Source organism: Solanum dulcamara, chromosome 8, assembly GCF_947179165.1.
Source record: "Solanum dulcamara chromosome 8, daSolDulc1.2, whole genome shotgun sequence".
NCBI lineage: Eukaryota > Viridiplantae > Streptophyta > Magnoliopsida > Solanales > Solanaceae > Solanum > Solanum dulcamara.
This window is the reverse complement of record NC_077244.1, coordinates 25,839,132-25,860,268: the sequence shown is the minus strand read 5'-3', so window position 1 is coordinate 25,860,268 and position 21,137 is coordinate 25,839,132. Positions and strand designations below refer to the sequence as shown.

The window sequence follows — 21,137 nt, the reverse complement described above, 5'->3', positions numbered from 1 at the left end:
CCAGCATATTTGGTTATGCCTTCATATTAATGGAATCTATTTCCTTAGTCGTTTCCTCGACTAGTTCTTTAGTTTGTTAAGGTGTTAACGAAAATTGGGCAGCACCTTCCCTATAATGTGCCCTATCCGAATTTCCAATTAGGTCCCTAATACCTACAGCCAACTAACAACAACAACCTGCAGCAATTCATACCAACAATATACAACATAAACTCCAAACGACTTATTCAAAAATACGATATCAAAATAGGGCGTCTAGCCTTTATTTTGTGACGCCTTTAATTATACATAACGAGGGGTAATGTGGCTTCGACCAGAAGCACCCTAACCCATATTAGGACATATTTAGGCCCTGCAACAACAAGCCACACCCCTGCAGCAGCAACTCACAAGAACGATACTTTATTTTGATGACAATTCACTTCTAGCGACTCCAATTTAGTTTATTTCGAACGTCGAGCATTTCTACGACATTCTTAAACTTCCAGCAGCATAAAAGGGGTTTAATACACCATATAACAATACCATAAAGTCCAATTTAAAAGGAAAGGCCTTACCTTATGTTAAACTTGTCAAACTCGCCAAAACTATCCAAAATATGAAATCTGGACAGCTTACTGTTTTACCTTGTCGCTTCGTTTCGAAGGGGTAATGGATGGAAAAAGGATTTACGTCCTTCATGAAAGTTATAGACATGTGTCTTAGGGTCGCAAAAAAATTCGAATCATCCCTACATCAATTTTGTACAAAAAGATATGACCAAAATACTCACAGCTGTCCGTGTAGGATTTCCAAAACCAAATCTGGGCAGTACCTCCTCTACACTTCATCACCCTTTTTCGAGATGCTACAAGTAAACCTGGATTTTGGAGTCTAAATGAAAGTTATAGAACTATGAAATACCTTTCCAAAACATATTTAATCACCCGAAACGAAGCTATACACAAGAAGTTATACCAATATTACTAATCACTGTCCCTTCCAAAAACGGGTTGGTTAATTAATTCTTAACATTTTCTCCTTCGACTTTCTCTTATTTCTTTCCAAGTGTAAACTGAAAATATAGTTCCGTAGGCATCGTAATATACATATATACACCTCCGCATATTTAAGGTACACCGTATATAATTAATTCACGGAAGAAAGTTGAAAACTCACCTTGAATCTTCAACAACGATGGCTGCCTCTCTATTTCCTTCTTTCATGTTTTGTTTTTCTATGTTGGCTGCTGTTTTTGGATAATGAACATCTTAAGAATCATATACACATATATATATATGAGGTGACACGTGTCATCTCCTAAGGGTGACACGTGGCATCCCCTAAGGGTGACACGTGTCAGGCCCTTATTGGGGCACCTCAAACATGCGGCCAATGGGGTGCTGCCACATGGCAGTGGGGTCCACCTCCCCCAAGTAGGTGGGTAACCTACTTGACCCCAAGCAGGTGGGTCACCTTCTTGCTTGAGGTGCTGTCATGTGTCGCTTCTTCATTGGCTACCACGTGTCGTCTTTTTTCCCCTTCCTCGTAGGCTCGTAATCTCGTCCTATTTTAAGCACCCGTGTAATCCATGCTACGTAAGCTTGGTACGTACTCCAATAGCTTAAGTATGTAAGACTTCCAAGTTAGTAGCTTACGTAGGTAACTCGAGTTCTACGACCCATTACTTGGCCTCCAATTCCTTCCGGACTCTTATGATTTCATATCTAACCTTCTCTACTATGGGGTATCACATTCTCCCTTCCTAAGAGCCGTTTGATAGTGTCGTAGAGTATCCGGCTCACATGATAATGTGCAAGGAACTTATGAGATATTTCGAGTTTAAAAAGGGTGGGGTGTAACATCCTTCCCCCCTTTAGAACATTCGTCCCCGAATGTTAGACAACTTCTCTTAGCACCTTATACAAATCGTAGGGAGATTCTTTGCTATTTTCTTAACACATACTTCTATACCAATACTTCATATACGTGTTTTAGGAATTGGGGTTACCTGTAAGTATCGGTTATAGGTGCAAATACTTGTATTTCATGTTCTCTTCAGTTCCCCAATCATCCTCTTTCCGCTTTTTATTTGTCTATCGTATCTTGATGGAAAGCACATCTTTAGTCTACAATCTTCCAGTTCGCCAATCTAAGATGGCGATAGGTTTTTTTTTCCTCACAGGACTCCATCTCCTGGACCTTATTTATGGAATATACCCTGGGTGACTCTTTAGAATTTGATGGACTGGGCGTATAGTTTCCAAACGAGGTGGTAAGCTTAAATTACCAGTCACATTGCCCACCTTATGAGTAACTTGATACCGTCTAACATATTTTGGGTTAAGTCCCCTTTTCTGGGTGACTCTGTTATGAACATCCAATCATCCATTTGAACTCTGAATGTCGATGTCGATTATCTGTATATCATTTCTGCCGACTCTGGGTTGTTAGTCAGTAGTTTGCTTAATCCTGTTTGGCCTACCAGTTTAGTCTTTTCCCCACCAGGGGGACTTATATGCTCTTCCTTACAACCTCTTGTAGGGGTTCATCTAGATACTGGAACGGTAGCCCTTCTCATAGGCAAACTCAATAAGTGGTGGACGATCATCTTAGTTACTTTTCAAGACAACCATATAATAGTATGCTCAGTCTGGTCAGTAGCTCAAGGAAAAGTGCAGTACGAGGACCTTTCTATGCTCTCGAGCTTTTCTTGGACTGATCTCGAGATGTTAATCATAACTAAAGTCCCTCTATTTGAAATATTAGCTGGGGAACTTCACGGACCCTTACTACTTCCTTGTCATATAGCTTCACCTAGTTCCAGTTGCATAGGTGGTCTTGCTTGGAAGCAAATGGGCTGATTCGTTAGCCTTCTCTCAATAACTCATATAGCACCCTACTCTTGAAGAGTATAGAATAGGTGCGTGATGACGTTGATAATTCGGGAATCCTTAGCTTCGTATAGTTTTTTCTCGACTTTCTTTAGAACTTAAACTGGCCTATATAGTTATTCTATGGTTTTCCACTCGTTAACTGGTTCTATGTTGAAGAACTATGGCATTCAAGTGTGTCGTCAGTTAGCAATTAGTTAATCCTTCTTGTTTTGATTAAGACCTTGTTACGATTTTCTTTACCATATCTTATAATACTCCGGGTACATAATCTCATCTCGTTTCTCCATTACTAGTCAGATGCTTCTGTCTCGCGTGATCATACCAGCACTGACGTATTAAGTTCCATCAGAATTTTGAAGTTAAGCATGCTGGGGCGAGAGTAATATTGGGATGGGTGACCTCCCTGGGAAGTCTTCGTGTTGCGTTTCATTGTAATCCTTACCATAATGGGTGGGGTACTCAACTTAGCTCCCGATTTACCTCAGCGTTATCTCGTGGGTCTTGATGTTTTGCCTTGTCCTTTCGTCTGTTATCTTACATCCAGTGTCAGCGTAGACCTTTATCTCCACTATCCTCCATTCACTTTGTGTTCTCCCTATTTACTACCACATGAGGCTTTTTATTCCTTTTCGTTTAGTTATTTATCTATCGCAACATCATTTGCGACTAACTCTATGACCAACGTTTTGACTTTTGGTCTAGCATACTGTCGTTATCTTTTGTAGTGTCTCTTGAATTATTCGATATACTTTCATTGGTATATTCTTCTGTTTTTATACGCAGCCTCCTTCTAGTGTTATGTTGTTCAGGGTCTCGTCACAAACTTCTTAACGCTACCTTATGTAGCATTCCGGCTTCCATCCAATTATTGGTAACTTCCGGACCTTTCCAACTTGGTTTAGTAAGATATCTTATCGAAGTTTAGACGTCTATCTCACATTTATTGCTATATCAATTGCCTCCTCCTACCTTTGCCATTTTCTCATTAACTTCCCCCTTTAGAGGGTACTCGTACTTTCCTCTATTTGTACATGTAGTCGTTCCAATTTCAATTAGGTAGTGCTAGTATTCCGATGATAACTATTCCAGGTTTTCTCGAAGTAGTGGTTTTGTCCCAACCTATATCCTTTGCTTCTTGGGGCGAATAGAAGTTACGTCATTTATTCCTTAAGTTTTCCATCCTCGTCCCTTAAGGATTCCACTATGTTTGGGGCGACGTTGTGTACACGCGTCATTTCTTTGTATCTTAAGCCCCATGCTCTTACTGCGTTCTCAATGCAGACCTTTAACTTAGGCAACGTGTACTAAGTGCGTCTTACTAGTGGTTCCAATTTATCCCTGCATACTCGTATCACACTGTTCAGTTCATACTTACATATCCCCCTTTTATCTCGTATATATATTTGGTTCCTGACATCTCTTTGAGGTGCTTCTATTAGAAGTTCTTTCCCTAATTTGTCAGTGGAAAATTATAAACTATTATCGTACATCATTTTCCAACCATTGTTGGAAGGAATCAGAACCTCTTAAACATCACAGTACTTCCCTTTTAATACTTGACCTACCTAGTCCCCTTCTGAATCTATCCTCGAGTTATGAAAAACTCATCTAATTTACAATTAGGAGTTGAGGGCTTGGTACTTCCACAATGAGTGAAGCTCAATTATTGGGCATCTTACCTTTCCACCGGAGCTTCTCTTTATTTTTTTTTCTTCTACAACATAATTACGGCTGAAGATACTATGGTCTGAACTGTACTACTCAGACAAACTTTTGTTTTTCCGAGATAAACTCCCCCAAGTAAAGAGAGTATCTCTTATCGTCGACATGAAGAGTATCTCTTACAGCTTTAATTTAGCATCCCATAGGTACCCGGTATTCATTTCCAAGATATGTTATAACCTATGTTTTATTCCATTCTTCTTGTATTGAGAAAATTTCAGCAGAGTTTCCTCTACATCTCTTAATTATCCCAAAACCTGCACGCAAAAAATATCAACAATGCCTCACAGGGCCAACATATATATATATATATACATATCATATCAAAGCCGCATAGGGCTTTCAATGTCATCTCATATCACAGCCACACAGGGCTTTCAAAGTCAACAATAATATAAAAATACTGAACTTACCTCATATGTCCAATTTCAAACTGCATCTGTTGATCTTTCTGTCTGCTTTCCTTTCAGGTTTCAACTTTATATTTTAATACCTTACCCGACGGATATCTTCTGTGGCTTTACTTTACTTACTTGTATGCTTTTTAACTTTCCATGTCGTCAACTCCTTCCTTCTGTTGGTGCCGTCCTTCTGTTAAGATCCAACGTTAGTATAAGGAATTTTTCCTATGACTCGGATCTAAAGCACGATCTTAGATGTAGAAGAAAGGTAACATCCTAAATGTCCTATAGCTTCCTGTTTATAGATGTGGCGCGCAACACATCGATAACCAAGACTCTATTAGACACGGTCTGCAGACACTCCAAAGATGAACTGCTCTGATACCACTTCTGTCATGACCCAACCCCATAGGTCGCGACTGGGGTCCGACCTGGATCCCCCGTACATATATTTATCAGCTGTGGTCACGTTGAACTATATATAAAATAATATCATATAACAGAGCCCTACTGGGCGATAACATCTACATATACCTGTAGCCCTTTCCGTTTGTACCACAACACGATAGGGCACACAAGCCGACAAGGCTGCCATAACATAATAACATATATCATATATCATGTAGACCAAGCTGAATCAAACTGACATACATAACCCACATATACATGTCTGCAGACCTCTAAACATATAAATGACAACATATGGCGGGACAGGGCCCCCGCCGTACCCCTGAATAGATAAAATAATTTCTATACATCCGTAGACAGTATCAAAACTAGGCCCTGATACAATGGAGCCTCTTCCAGCTGAGCTGCATGGAATCCTAAGTTGACGGACTCCCAAAACCTGCATCTGTACCTGCGGACATGAACGCAGCCCCCCGAGAAAGGGGGTTAGTACGATATATGTACTGAGTATGTAAAACATAATATAATACAACTGGAAGCATATCTGAGATAGAGAGTCAGGGGATAAGATATAACTTCAGAAACCTGTACCTGTACTTTGTGAATTACAAAAACATGCATGTTCGAGTCATATCATATAGCCGGCCCTTTCGGGGGTCCGGTGAATCATCTCTGTAAAATCATCTCTGTAAAACCATCATGGCCCCAGTGCCATCACCACCATATTACAACACATCATCATATATCTATACACATATCGTGGCCCTCTATTGAGGGACTCAGGGAATAATGCAGTGAACTGTGCACGAGAACATATCCTGGCCCGGGACTCAGGAAAAGAAGTGTTACAATATACACGAGTAGAGTAGTGAGTAACTATATGCAATTTAAATCATTATCAGAGACTCGACAGAATAAGAAAGTTAAGCTTTTATTTGAGGACCCGAGTAACGGTGTAGTCATCTCGAGTGTCCTCTAAATGCCATTATGGGCTGTCTCAATTATAATCTCGGGGCTCCTAGACATGTACTAAAGTAAAGCCAAATCGCTTATGGAACCAGAAACATTTGTTAACATATAGTCTGTAAGACTTGGAGGCTGTATATTTGTTATTTCTTTAGCATATAACAGTTTCCAGGGAAATAGTTCGGCTACTGTAGGAGTTCAATATTCAAAAGTAAATAAGAGATGTTCGAGAATAGAGTTACCCTAGAGCTCAGATCATATTCAACTTACAACTAAGACAAAGGCATGCCCAAAAGAAGAAAGAGAATAAGCTTTATGTAGTCTGTACTTTCCTTGAGGGGATCTGCATACACATATTTCGTACCCAGCCCATCACGGAGCTCGGTGATTCATTATGGCATCATAATCTCATTTTTGTACCAAATACGTGTCAAGGAAAATGAGAGATAGCTTTTCACACACTACTGTTTAACACGTAGAAGCCTTACTAGGCAATACTCAATCCTTATAGAAATTCCAAAACTAAGTAGTGGAGGGGTTATGAGGCGTACTTGGAGTTTTGGGAATGGAATTATCCCCACATTCCACACATAATTCACTTAAGGCTAAAACTTGCCAAAAGGAAAGAAGGATAGCTGTACGAACTTATACCAAAACATGCCAAGAGAAAGCTTTACCCTTTATTCTGCTCGTCTCGTCGTCTTCTGAACCTATTCAATATGAAAGTAATACGAATATCAACTACTCTTAACTTTCCAGCATATTTGGTTATGCCTTCATATTAATGGAATCTATTTCCTTAGTCGTTTCCTCGACTAGTTCTTTAGTTTGTTAAGGCGTTAACGAAAATTGGGCAGCACCTTCCCTATAATGTGCCCTATCCGAATTTCCAATTAGGTCCCTAATACCTACAGTCAACTAACAACAACAACCTGCAGCAATTCATACCAACAATATACAACATAAACTCCAAACGACTTATTCAAAAATACGATATCAAAATAGGGCGTCTAGCCTTTATTTTGTGACGCCTTTAATTATACATAATGAGGGGTAATGTGGCTTCGACCAGCAGCACCCTAACCCACATTAGGACATATTTAGGCCCTGCAACAACAAGCCACACCCCTGCAGCAGCAACTCACAAGAACGATACTTTATTTTGATGACAATTCACTTCTAGCGACTCCAATTTAGTTTATTTCGAACGTCGAGCATTTCTACGACATTCTTAAACTTCCAGCAGCATAAAAGGGGTTTAATACACCATATAACAATACCATAAACTCCAATTTAAAAGGAAAGGCCTTACCTTATGTTAAACTTGTCAAACTCGCCAAAACTATCCAAAATATGAAATCTGGACAGCTTACTGTTTTACCTTGTCGCTTCGTTTCGAAGGGGTAATGGATGGAAAAAGGATTTACGTCCTTCATGAAAGTTATAGACATGTGTATTAGGGTCGCAAAAAAATTCGAATCATCCCTACATCAATTTTGTACAAAAAGATATGACCAAAATACTCACAGCTGTCTGTGTAGGATTTCCAAAACCAAATCTGGGCAGTACCTCCTCTACACTTCATCACCCTTTTTCGAGATGCTACAAGTAAACCTGGATTTTGGAGTCTAAATGAAAGTTATAGAACTATGAAATACCTTTCCAAAACATATTTAATCACCTGAAACGAAGCTATACACAAGAAGTTATACCAATATTACTAATCACTGTCCCTTCCAAAAACGGGTTGGTTAATTAATTCTTAACATTTTCTCCTTCGACTTTCTCTTATTTCTTTCCAAGTGTAAACTGAAAATATGGTTCCGTAGGCATCGTAATATACATATATACACCTCCGTGTATTTAAGGTACACCGTATATAATTAATTCACGAAAGAAAGTTGAAAACTCACCTTGAATCTTCAACAACGATGGCTGCCTCTCTATTTCCTTCTTTCACGTTTTTTTTTCCATGTTGGCTGCTGTTTTTGGATAATGAACATCTTAAGAATCATATACACATATATATATGAGGTGACACGTGTCATCCCCTAAGGGTGACACGTGTCAGGCCCTTATTGGGCCACCTCAAACATGCGGCCAATGGGGTGCTGCCACGTGGCAGTGGGGTCCACCTCCCCCAAGTAGGTGGGTAACCTACTTGACCCCAAGCAGGTGGGTCACCTTCTTGCTTGAGGTGCTGCCACGTGTTGCTTCTTCATTGGCTACCACGTGTCGTCTTTTTTTCCCTTCCTCGTGGGCTCGTAATCTCGTCTTATTTTAAGCACCCGTGTAATCCATACTACGTAAGCTTGGTACGTACTCCAATAGCTTAAGTATGTAAGACTTCCAAGTTAGTAGCTTACGTAGGTAACTCGAGTTCTACGACCCATTACTTGGCCTCCAATTCCTTCCGGACTCTTATGATTTCATATCTAACCTTCTCTACTATGGGGTATCACATTCTCCCTTCCTAAGAGCCGTTTGATAGTGTCGTAGCGTATCCGGCTCACATGATAATGTGCAAGGAACTTATGAGATATTTCGAGTTTAAAAAGGGTGGGGTGTAACACTTCGACATCAGAAATTATACGCTAAGTTCTCTAAATGCGAATTTTGGTTAACGTCAGTAGCTTTTCTTGGACACATTATTGGAACTAACAGTATTCGAGTGGATACACAGAAGATTGAGGCCATAAAGGCTTGGCTAAGACCCACCACCCCTAAGGAGGTACGTAGCTTCTTAGGATTAGCAAGATACTATAGGAGGTTCGTGGAAAGGTTTTCTTCCATTTTGGTGCCCTTAACAAGACTGACTCAAAAGGCGGCTAAGTTCCAATGGACTGACGCTTGTGAACGAAGCTTCCAACTGTTAAAAGAAAAGTTGACTATAGCTCCTGTCCTCACTCTTCTAGAAGGACCAGACGACTTTGTTATTTATTGTGATGCTTCTGGGATTGGATTAGGGTGTGTTCTGATGCAGCATGGTAGAGTTATAGCTTACGCCTCTCGACAGCTATGAAAGCACGAAAAGAACTACCCAACGCATCATCTGGAATTAGCAGTGGTGATTCATGCCTTAAAAATATGGAGACACTACTTGTATGGCATACATGTCGACATTTATACGAACCACAAAAGCCTTCAGTATATCTTCAAATAGAAAGAATTGAACTTACGACAGAGAAGGTGGCTGGAAATACTGAAAGACTATGATGTCGACATCTTATACCACATTGGGAAAGCAAATGTGGTAGCGGATGCACTCAGTCATAGGTCAATGGGTAGCTTGGTAAAGGTACAACCAGAACGGAAGGAGATGATCTGTGAGATCTGCCAGCTCGCTAGTCTTGGAGTCCACTTAGCTGATTCAGATAATGATGGGGTCTCTATTTGAGGAATTGCTGAATCATCGATCATGGAGAAAGTAAAACAATTCCAATACTAGGACCCTGTCCTAGCACAGTATAGGGATGAAACTCTCCAAAAGGGAAAGCCTCTATTTGAGGTCACAACGGGTGGGATACTACGATATCAAGGTAGAGTCTGTGTACCGAAAGTTGCAGGATTATGGCAAAAAGTACTGGTAGAGGCACATCATGCCCGTTATTCTATTCATCCGAGGTCAACCAAGATGTATCATGACCTCAGTGATTTATATTTGTGGGATAGTATGAAGAAAGATATAGCCGAGTTTGTATCCCAATACCTGAATTTCCAACATGTTAAAGTGGAACATCAGAAACCGGGTGGGGTACTACAGGAGATGAAGATTCCAACCTGGAAATGGGAAGTAATTAACATGGATTTCATTATAGGCTTACCTCGCACTCTCCGGAAGCAAGATTCCATATGGGTTATTATGGATAGGCTGACAAAATCAGCCCACTTCCTCCCAGTCATGACCACATACTCGGTAGAATACTATGCAAAATTGTACATCAAAGAGATAGTATGACTTCACGGAGTTCCCACCTCTATTATTTCAGATAGGGGAGCCCAATTCACAGCCCACTTTTGGCGGTCATTCCAAGAAGGCTTGGGGACACAAGTAAGCCTTAGCACAACATTTCATCCCCAGACTAATGGATAAGCCGAGCGTAATATTCAAACGCTAGAGGATATGTTACGAGCCTACATAATTGACTTTAAAGGCAGCTGGGATGATCATATACCACTTTTTGAGTTTGCCTACAATAACAGTTATTACTCCAACATTCAGATGGCGCCGTATGAGGCTTTATACGGTAGGAACTGCAGGTCACCTATCGGCTGGTTCGATGTTGGTGAAACGCAACTAATGGGTCCAGACATGGTCCAACAGGCGGTGGAAAAGGTAAAGCTTATTCGGGAAAGATTATTAACCACCCAAAGTCGACAGAAGTCATACGCAGACAGTCGACGTCGATCATTGGAATTTCAAGTGGGTGAATAGGTGTTCTTGAAAGTGTCTCCCATGAAAGGAGTAATGAGATTCGGCAAGAAAGGGAAGTTGAGTCCGAGATACATTGGACCTTACTTGATCCTTCACCGAATAGGCAAGGTTGCCTACGAACTAGACTTGCCAGCGAACCTAGAAGCAGTACATCCAGTTTTCCATGTATCAATGCTTCGCAAATGGGTAGGTGACCCATCTCGAGTGCATTCCCTGGATAACATCTAGGTCACTGAAGAGTTAGACTACGAAGAACAGCCAATCGCTATCCTAGATCGACAGATTAGGAGATTACGAACTAAGGACGTAGCCTCAGTTAAGGTGCTGTGTCGGAATAGAAATTGGGAGGAAATGACATGGGAGGCCAAAGAGGATATGAAGCATAGGTTTCCGTACCTATTCCCGATATTTATAGGTAACCCCAACTCTGCAGCACTCGTATATTAATAATATAAAGGGAAATGTATGTGATATCATATAGGTACCTATTCGGGGACGAATGTTCTAAAGGGGAGAAGGATGTTACACCCCACAAATTGAACTCGGAAGGTTCCTTAAGTTGTTTAGAAGCTAGTATGTGAGCCACCAATGTTACGACCCTATTCAACAACTCTAAGAAGGGAGAATGTGACACCCCATGGTAGGGAAGGTTAGAAATAGGGTCAAGAGAGGTCGGAGGGAGTTGGAGACCAAGTGATGAGTCGTAGGACTCGATTGGCCTATGTACGCCCCTAACTTAGAAGTTTTACATACTTAATCTATTTGAGTATATACCAAACTTGCATAGTATGGATGACATAGACTTTTAAAATAAGACGAGATTACGAATCCACGAGGAGGAAAAAAAATTTTGCTGGGCAGCCAATAGAAGGGTGAAATGTGGAAGCACCAAAGCAAGAAGGTGACCCACCTTCTTGGGGTTAAGTAGGTGACCCACCTTCTTGGGGGAGGTGGGCCCCACTTCCACGTGGCAGCCCCTCTTTCAGCGCATGGGTGCGGTGGCCCAATAGGGGCTGGACACGTGTCACCTCTTGGGGATGACATGTGTCACACCCTAAGAGCACATATATGTATGGATATGTATCATATACTCCAGCTTCCTTCATCAAATTTCCAGCAAAAACAAGCATGAACAAACCCAAAAAGTAGAGAGAAAATTGCGACGTCTTGGGAGAAAAATAAGGTAAGTCCCGATTTCATTCCGTAAATTAATTATCTAGCGTATACCATGGTGATATGGAAGTATTAGTAGTATAAAATTAGAGTTCAGTGCATCCAAAAAATGGACAGGAAGCTGCCACGATGGTTCAGCGCGCTAAAAAAGTTTCGAGGCGCGATTTCGGCGAGTTATAGCCAATTTCGGGAAAGGTAAGGCCTTCCCCTCTAATTTGAAGTTTATAATGTTATTATAGGGTGTATTACACACCTATTGGGCTGCTGGAATTTGGGTATAAGTCGTGGAAGGTTCGACGTTAGAAATAAACGAATTTGGAATCGCTATAGTTGAATTGTAATAGAATAACGCGTTGTGCTTGGGGTGTGTGACTGCTGGTCATGTGGAAGTGTATTTTGATGCTGGAAAATGATTTAATGAGGGAGTGGGAGCTGCTTCTTGCAGCCACACGACCATCCGCTTTGTAAAATTAAAGAATTCACGAAAAGGAGGATAAAAACCCGAGTTTTGGTATTGTAGTTTCGAATGAGTTGTTTGGGGTTTATATTGTGTAATTTTGCTATAATATACATATATATGAGCTTATGGTTGTGTTTTTGGTTGGCTGTAGGTGTTAAGGACATGATTGGAAATTTGGATAGGGCACATTATAGGGGAGGTGCTGTCCGATTTCCGTTAACGCCTTAACTAGTTAGGAAGCTAGTCGAGAAGGCGAGCGAAGGGGGGGAATGCTATGAATACTCGTGAGTAGTCTAAGTTGATGAGAAGTCTAACGTTGTTAATACTTGCGTTACTTCCATGTTAAATAGGTTTCTAGGACAACGACGTGAACGTTATTAAGGGGAATCCATAAGAGGTATGTGGAACTTTCTTTTGGTATGTTTTTGGTATAAGTGCGTACAACTATCTTTCTTTCCTTTTGGCAATGTTTAGCCTTAAGTGAATTGTATATGAAATATGGGGATAATTCCGTTCCCAGAATTCCAAGTACGCCTCATAACCCCTATCCACTATTCAATATTAGAGTTCCTGTAAAGAATAAGTATTGCCTAGTAGGGCTTCTATGTGTTAGAATGTAGTGTGTGAGAAGCTATCTCTCCTTTCCATTGAGATGTAGTTGATACAAAAATGCGATTACGATGCCATAGTGGTTCACCGAGCCCCATGATAGGACGGGTATGAAATATGTATATGCAGATCACCTGAGGGAAAGTACACACTATATAGAGCTTATTCTCTTCCTTCTTTTGGGCATGTCCTGGTCTTAGTGGTAAGTTGAATATGATCAGAGTTCCGGGGTAACTCCATTCTTAGCATCGCCTATTTACTTTTAAATATCAAACTCTGATAGTAGTTGAACTATTTTCCTGGAAACTTCTATATGTTAAAGAGGTACCAAATGTACAAGCTCCGAGTCGTAAAGACTAAACGAGACAATGTGTTGTTATTCCATAAATAATTTGGACCTACGTTAATACATGTCTAGGGTCCCTGAGATTACTTTTGAGACAGCTCATTATGGCATTTAGAGGACACTCAAGATGACTACACCGTTACTCGAGTCCTAAAATAAAAGCTTAACTTTCTTATTTTGTCAAGTCTCTGATAATGATTTGAATCACATATAATTACTCACTACTCTACTTGTGTATACTCTAACCCTTCTTTTACCGAGTCCTGGGCCGGGTATATTATCGTGCACAATTCACTACATTATTCACCGATCCCCTCACTAGAGGGCCGGATATATATGTATATATATGATGATGTGTTGTAATAAGGTGGTGATAGGACCGGTCCTATGATGGTCCTACAAATGTGATTTACTGTATCCCTGAAAGGGTCGGCTATAGTGTATAATTTGAGCATTCATGATTTTGTGATTCACAGAGTACAGGTACATGTTTCTGGTTTGATAATTTGTTCTCCAGCTTCTCTATTTCGGATAAACCTCCAGTCGTATTATGTTACATTTTACATACTCCGTACATATGTCGTACTGAGCCCCCTTTCCTCGAGGGGCTGCGTTTTATGCCCGCAGGTGCAGGTACACAGGTTGGGGATCCGCCAGCATATGAGTCCCACTCAGCGGTCCAAGAACGCTCTATTATGCTGGAGCCTGATTTTGGGTACTAAAACTTGATACACGTATATAAGTTTTGTTCACGGGTATGGCGGGGGGCCTGTCCCGCCTTATGTTACTATTCTTTTAACTCCTAAAGGTCTGTGGATACAGATGTGGATTATTTGTGTGTAGGGCGTATATGTATATAAGTTGTATATACGTTGTATATGAACTATATCTAAGCTGTATATGAGCTAAATATAAGTTGTGTATGGGCTGTATATGAGCTGTGCCTGAGTAGTATATGAGCTGTATGTATGGGTATGTACGGCCGTACTGATATGACTTATAATCCGGGGTGTTCCTAGTGTCGTGGCGGCCTTGTCGTCTTGCGTATATTTGTATTAAGAATGTCCTTATGTGTTACTATAGCCTCGTCGACCTATATGTTTCTTTCCCTTGAATATCTATTGAGTGTAAGCAGGAGATAGGTTATGCATTAGCCGGGGTACACATGGGTGTCCGTTTCGGACACTCATTACGGCCTACGGGGATGGGTCGTGACAATAATCTTCTGTGTATCCACTCGAATACCATCAGTTCCAATAATATGTCCAAGAAAAGCCACTAACGTTAACCAAAATTCACATTTAGAGAACATAGCGTATAATTTTTGGTGTTGAAGTACCCCTAGTACCACCCACAAATGGTCTGCATGTTCCATCTCCGATAGTGAATAGAGCAGAATATCATCAATAAATACGATCACGAACAAATCTAGAAATGGTTTGAATACTCGGTTCATTAGATCCATAAATACCGCTGGAGCATTTGTCAGCCCAAAAGACATCACCGTAAACTCATAATGCCTGTATCGGGTCCTGAATGCGGTCTTTGGTATATCTTCCTCTCTCACCCATACCTGATGATAGCCTGACCGCAGGTGTGTCTTCGAAAAACATTAGGCACCCTGCAACTGGTAAAACAAATCATCAATCCTAGAGAAGGGATATCAGTTCTTAATTGTTACCTTATTCAGCTGCCTGTAGTCAATACATATTCGAAGCGATCCATCTTTCTTTTTCACAAACAACACTGGTGCTCCCCATGGTGATGTGTTGGGCCTGATAAAACCCTTCTCCAGTAGGTCCTTCAACTGCTCCTTTAGCTCTTTTAGCTCTGCGGGTGCCATTCTATATGAGGAGATAGAGATAGGCTGGGTATTTGGTGGCACGTACACAGTGAACTCTATCTCCCGTTTGGGAAGGAGGCCTAGAAGTTCATCTAAAAACACATCTGGATATTCATTAACCTCGGGCACTGACTGAAAAGTTGGCACCTCTACTTCCAGATCGTGTACGCAGACTAAATGATAAATGTACCCTTTGCTGATCATTTTCTTTACCTTAAGGTATGAAATAAACCTACCCTTTGGTGATGCTGTGTTTCCTAACCACTCGATAATTGGTCCATCTGGGAACTGAAACCAAACCATTTTATTTTTACAGTCTACATTGGCATGACAAGAAGCTATCCAATCAATACCCATAATAACATTAAACTCCACCATATCTAACTCTATAAAATCGGCCAAGGTACGATGACTATACACATTTACCGGGCAATGTCTATATACCTGCTTTACCACAATAGAATCTCCTACTGGTGTAGCAACCTCAAACGATTCTATTAACTCAGGCTTAATTCTAATTCTACTAGCAACAAAAGGAGATATATATGATAAAGTAGAGCCTGGATCCATCAACGCATATACATCCTCAGAAAAGATTGATAATATAACTGTGACCATATTCGGCGTGCTTCCTGGTCCTGTCTACTGGCTAAAGCATACATACGGTTGAAAGGACCGCCAGAACTGGAGGCTCCGCCATGGCCTCTACCATGGCTCGCTGGTATCTGCATTCCCCGCCCCATCGAGCGCATAGCCACAAAAGAAGAAGAACCCGCAACTGACCCGGTTGGCTAAGCCATACCACTTGGAGTACTTTTATGTGGACACTCCCTTGCCATATGGCCTTGACGGCCATAAGAAAAACAAGCACCTGTAGTCTAACGACATTCCCCAAAATAAGGCCTAGCACAATGGGGACACCGGGGCATCGGTGGTCTTGACTGTCGAGAACTCTGGTTCACCTGTATACCTGAAGCTCTAGAGCCTTATCCGACCCCTGAATACCTAGCACTTCCAACTCGTTCACCTAGAAACTTTGGAGGTACACTTTGAGCTGGCTAGGAGGGATACCAACCAAACTGCTGAAACCGCCCGCTGCAAAATTCCCCTAGATAACCATCTGACTTAGCCCTCTTAGGCAGACTTCTATCAAACCCTCTATTAGGCTGACGCCTTCCATGTCGCTCCTCTACCCTTTGGGCGTATGCTTGTACTCGGGCAATATTTATGCCTGGATGAGAAGCCACGACCATACAACTATCAACCAAATAAAGATCCAAGCCCATGATGTATCGATACACCCTATCTGCCATATTAGTTATAATTGTGGAAACATGTTTTTCCAACAAGTCAAACTCGAGGCTATAGTCTCGAACACTCCTGTCGTTCTGCTTCAGCTGCAAGAATTTATCTACCCTGGATCGTCTTATTTCTAGAGGCAGGAAGTGGCTAAGAAAAGCCTCCATAAATTCATCCCATTCAGTTAGAGGGGCATCCTCGCCTCTCGATAACTCCCAAGACTCGTTCCAGTGAGCGGCTACATCACGTAGCCGATAGGAGGCCAATTAAACTAACTCAATCTTCGAAGCCCTAATAATTTGCAGTGTATGTTGCATTTGTTGAATGAATTCCTGTGGATCCTCTACAGTTCTCGATTCGTAAAATTCTAGAGGGTTACAAGCTAGGAAATCATGGACCCTTAGGCTGTCTTGTCTGTTAGCATCATCTGGGCAATGCCTCCAAGCCTGCGCTGCCATTAGTCCAGTCAACAGCTGCACCGCATCTCACATAGCTCTATCCTCCACCCCTTGTTGCGGGATGGGAGGTTCCTATACTGGAGGTTTAGGATCGGCAGATGCTGCTTCTCTAAATTCCTCTAGAGGTGGCAGCGTAGTACAGCTCACCGACTGAAGTACAATCCTTGGCATAGACTAGGCACGGGCCCTAGTAACTCTCAGGGTCTGACTAGTTTCCCCTGCTGCCGACTTGCCCTTCTGGGCAGTGTTTGCTTTCCTTGGAGGCATTACTGTAAACATATAACTTGGTTAGTGAAGGGTCATCCTGAAAGTATATAGCTCTATCGCACGATCTAAGATAAGAAAAAAAATATCCTAAATGTCCTGTAGCCTTCTATTTATAGATGTGGTGCACAACACACCGATAAACAAGTCTCTACTAGACACGGTCTATGGATACTCTAAGAAAGAACTGCTCTGATACCACTTATGTCACGACCCAACCTCATAGGCCATGACGGGTGCCTAAACTAGACACACCTATACACTCGGCCAACTATACCTAGTCTGTCTCCTGATCACACTCAAAATACACCAACAAGTAAGAAAATATACAAGACGACAAGGCAGTTGTAACCTGTGGGGTCATTCCGTGATACACATATACATGAGCCGACAAGGCCGCCACGACACAGGGAACACCCTAAACCATAAGTCATATCAGCACAACTGTACATTCATGCATATGCGACTCATATACAACTCATATACAGTTCATATACAATGCACATATAGCTTATATACACTTATATACACACACAACTTATATACGTACAACCCACATCCGTATCCACAGACCTCTAAGAATAAGAAAACAATAACATAAGGCGGGACAGGGCCCCCACCGTACCCATGAATAAATTAATATGCACATCAGAGTTTAGTACCCAAAATCAGGCTCCAGCACAATGAAGCGCTCTTGGACTACTGAGTGGAACTCCTATGCTGGTGGATCCCCAACATGTGTACCTATACCTGCGGGCATAAAACACAGGCCCCGCAAAGAAAAGGGGGTCAGTACGACATATGTACTGAGTATATAAAATGTAACATAATACAAATGGAGGTATATCTGAAACAGAGAAGTAGGGGAACAAATTATCAAATCTGAAACGTGTACCTGTACTCTGTGAATTATAAAAGCATGCATGCTCAATTTATACAATATAGTCAGCCCTTTTAGGGAGCCGGTGAATCATATCTGTAGGAATATCATAGGCTCGGCGCCATCACCACCTTATTACAATACATCATCATCATATATATATATATATACGTACCCATCCCTCTAGTGCGGGACTCGGTGAGTTGTTCATATCATTGCAGTATCATGTTTTCATAAAGCGTACCCGGCCCTTTAATGTGGGACTCGGTGACAATCCAATGAACTGTGCACGATTACATTCCTGGACCGAGACTCGGTGAAAGAAGTGTTACAGTATACACGAGTGGAGTAGTGAGTAACTATATGCAGTTTAAATCATTATCAGAGACTCGACCATATAAGAAGAATAAACTAGTGTCTGTGGATCAGAGTAGTAATGTGATCACCTCAAGTGTCTCCTAGTTGCCATTCGGGGCTACATCAATTAGAATCTCGGGGATCCTAAATATGTACTAAAGTAATACTAGCCACTTATGAAATCGGAAGCACTTATCATCTTATTGTCTTTAAGATTAGGAGTTTGTACATTCATTACTTCCTTAACATATAAAAAGTTCTAGGAAAGTAGTTCAACATCCAGAAGTGAATAAGAAACACTTAGAAATGAAATTATTTCAGAGATCATGACACCTTTTACTTGCCTCTAAGACATGCCAAAACAAGAGAAAGAATAGGCTTTACATACCTCTTATGGACCTCCCTTAACCGTGTTTGTGTCGCTGTCCTCGAAACTTATTTAACATGGAAGTAATGCCAGTATTAAAAACCTTAGACTTTTCAGGAACTTAGACTACTCATGAGTATTCATAGCATTCCTCCCTTCGCTCGCCTTCTCGACTAGTCCCTTAACTAGTTCATGCGTTAACGGAAATCAGATAGCACCTCCCCTATAATGTGCCCTATCCGAATTCCCCAATCATGTCCTTAACACCTACAGCCAACCAACAACATAACTAGAAGCTCATATATATGTATATTATAGCAACATTACACAATATAAACCCTAAACAACTCATTTGAAACTACGATACAAAAACTAGGGTTTTTATCCTTCCTTTCGTGCATTCTTTAATTTGTGCGAAGCGGAGGGTCATGTGGATGCAACCAGCAGCCCCCACGCCCTTATTAACTCATTTAAAGAACCACAATACATCACCACACGACCATCATTCACACACCACAAGCACAACGCATTATTCGATTACAATTCAACTATAGCGATTCCAATTTCGTTTATTTTGAATGTAGAACTTTTCATGACTTTATCCCCACTTCCAGCATCCTATAAGGTTTTTAATACACCCTATAATAACATCATAAAATTCAAATTAGAGGGGAATACCTTACCTTTCCCGAAATTGGCTAGAACTCGCCGAAATTGTGCCTCAGAACTCTTTTTAGCGCGCTGTAACGTTGTGGCAGCTTGCTGTCCGATTTTTGCTGCACAAAACCCTAATTTTATACTACTAATACTTCCATGTCATCGTGTTATATGCTAGATAATTAATTTACGGAATGAAACTTGGACTTACCTTATTTTCCCCTTCTAGCCGCCATGTTTTTCTCCCTAGATTAGGGTTTGTTTTCTCTTCACTTTGGCTAAAATTTGGGATAAGAACTGAATTTGATGCTGTATATACACATATATATGTGGTCCTAGGGAGTGACACATGTCATCCCCTAGAGGTGACACGTATCCAACCCCTATTAGGCCACCGCATCCATGCGCTGAAGTAGGGGCTGCCACGTGGCAGTAGGGCCCACCTCCCCCAAGCAGGTGGGTCACCAACTTGACCCCAAGAAGGTGGGTCACCGCTTGATTGAGGTTCTGCTACGTGTCACCCTCTCATTAGATGCCCTGCATCATTTTTTCCTCTTCCTCTTGGGTTCGTAATCTCGTCTTATTTTAAGAGCCTATGTCATCCATCCATACTATTACACACCTCGTGGGATGATGGAAGTTGGGTAGAAGTCATGGAAGGTTCGACGTTAGAAATAAATGAATTTGGAATCGTTATAGTTGAATTGTAATCGAATAATGCGTTGTGCTTGGGGTGTGTGACTGTTGATCGTGTGGTAGTGTGTTGTGATGCTGGAAAATGATTTAATGAGGGTGTGTGAGCTTCTTCTTGCAGCCACACGACCCTCCACGTTGTACAATTAAAGAATTCATGAAAAGGAGGATAAAAACCCGAGTTTTGGTATTGTAGTTTTGAATGAGTTGTTTGGGGTTTATATTGTGGAATGTTGCTATAATATAAATATATATGAGCTGCTGGTTGTGTTGTTGGTTGGATGTAGGTGTTAAGGACACGACTGGAAATTCAGATAGGGCACATTATAGGGGAGGTGCTGTCCGATTTCCGTTAATGCCTTAACTAGTTAGGAAACTAGTCGAGAAGGCGAGCAAAGGGGGGGAATGCTATGACTACTCGTGAGTAGTCTAAGTTGCTGAGAAGTCTAAGGTTGTTAATACATGCATTACTTCCATGTTAAATAGGTTTCAAGGACAACGACGTGAACGCGATTAAGGGGAATCCATAAGAGGTATGTGGAACTTTCTTTTGGCATGTTTTTGGTATAAGTGCGTACAACTATCTTTCTTTCCTTTTGGCAATGTTTAGACTTAAGTGAATTGTATATGAAGTGTGGGGATAATTCCGTTCCCAGAATTCCAAGTACGCCTCATAACCCCTATCCACTATTCAATATTAGAGTTCCTGTAAAGATTAAGTATTGCCTAGTAGGGCTTCTATGTGTTAGAATGTAGTGTGTGAGAAGCTATCTCTCCTTTCCATTGAGATGTAGTTGATACAAAAATGCAATTACGATGCCATAGTGGTTCACCGAGCCCCATGATAGGACGGGTATGAAATATGTATATGCAGATCACCTGAGGGAAAGTACACACTATATAGAGCTTATTCTCTTCCTTCT

At 41.2% G+C, this 21,137-nt stretch overlaps 1 pseudogene; it reads left to right on the top strand.

The window, feature by feature from the left end:
- Positions 1–3,184: 3,184 nt before the first annotated feature.
- LOC129901778 (5S ribosomal RNA) lies at positions 3,185–3,304 on the top strand (annotated as a pseudogene).
- Positions 3,305–21,137: the final 17,833 nt, after the last annotated feature.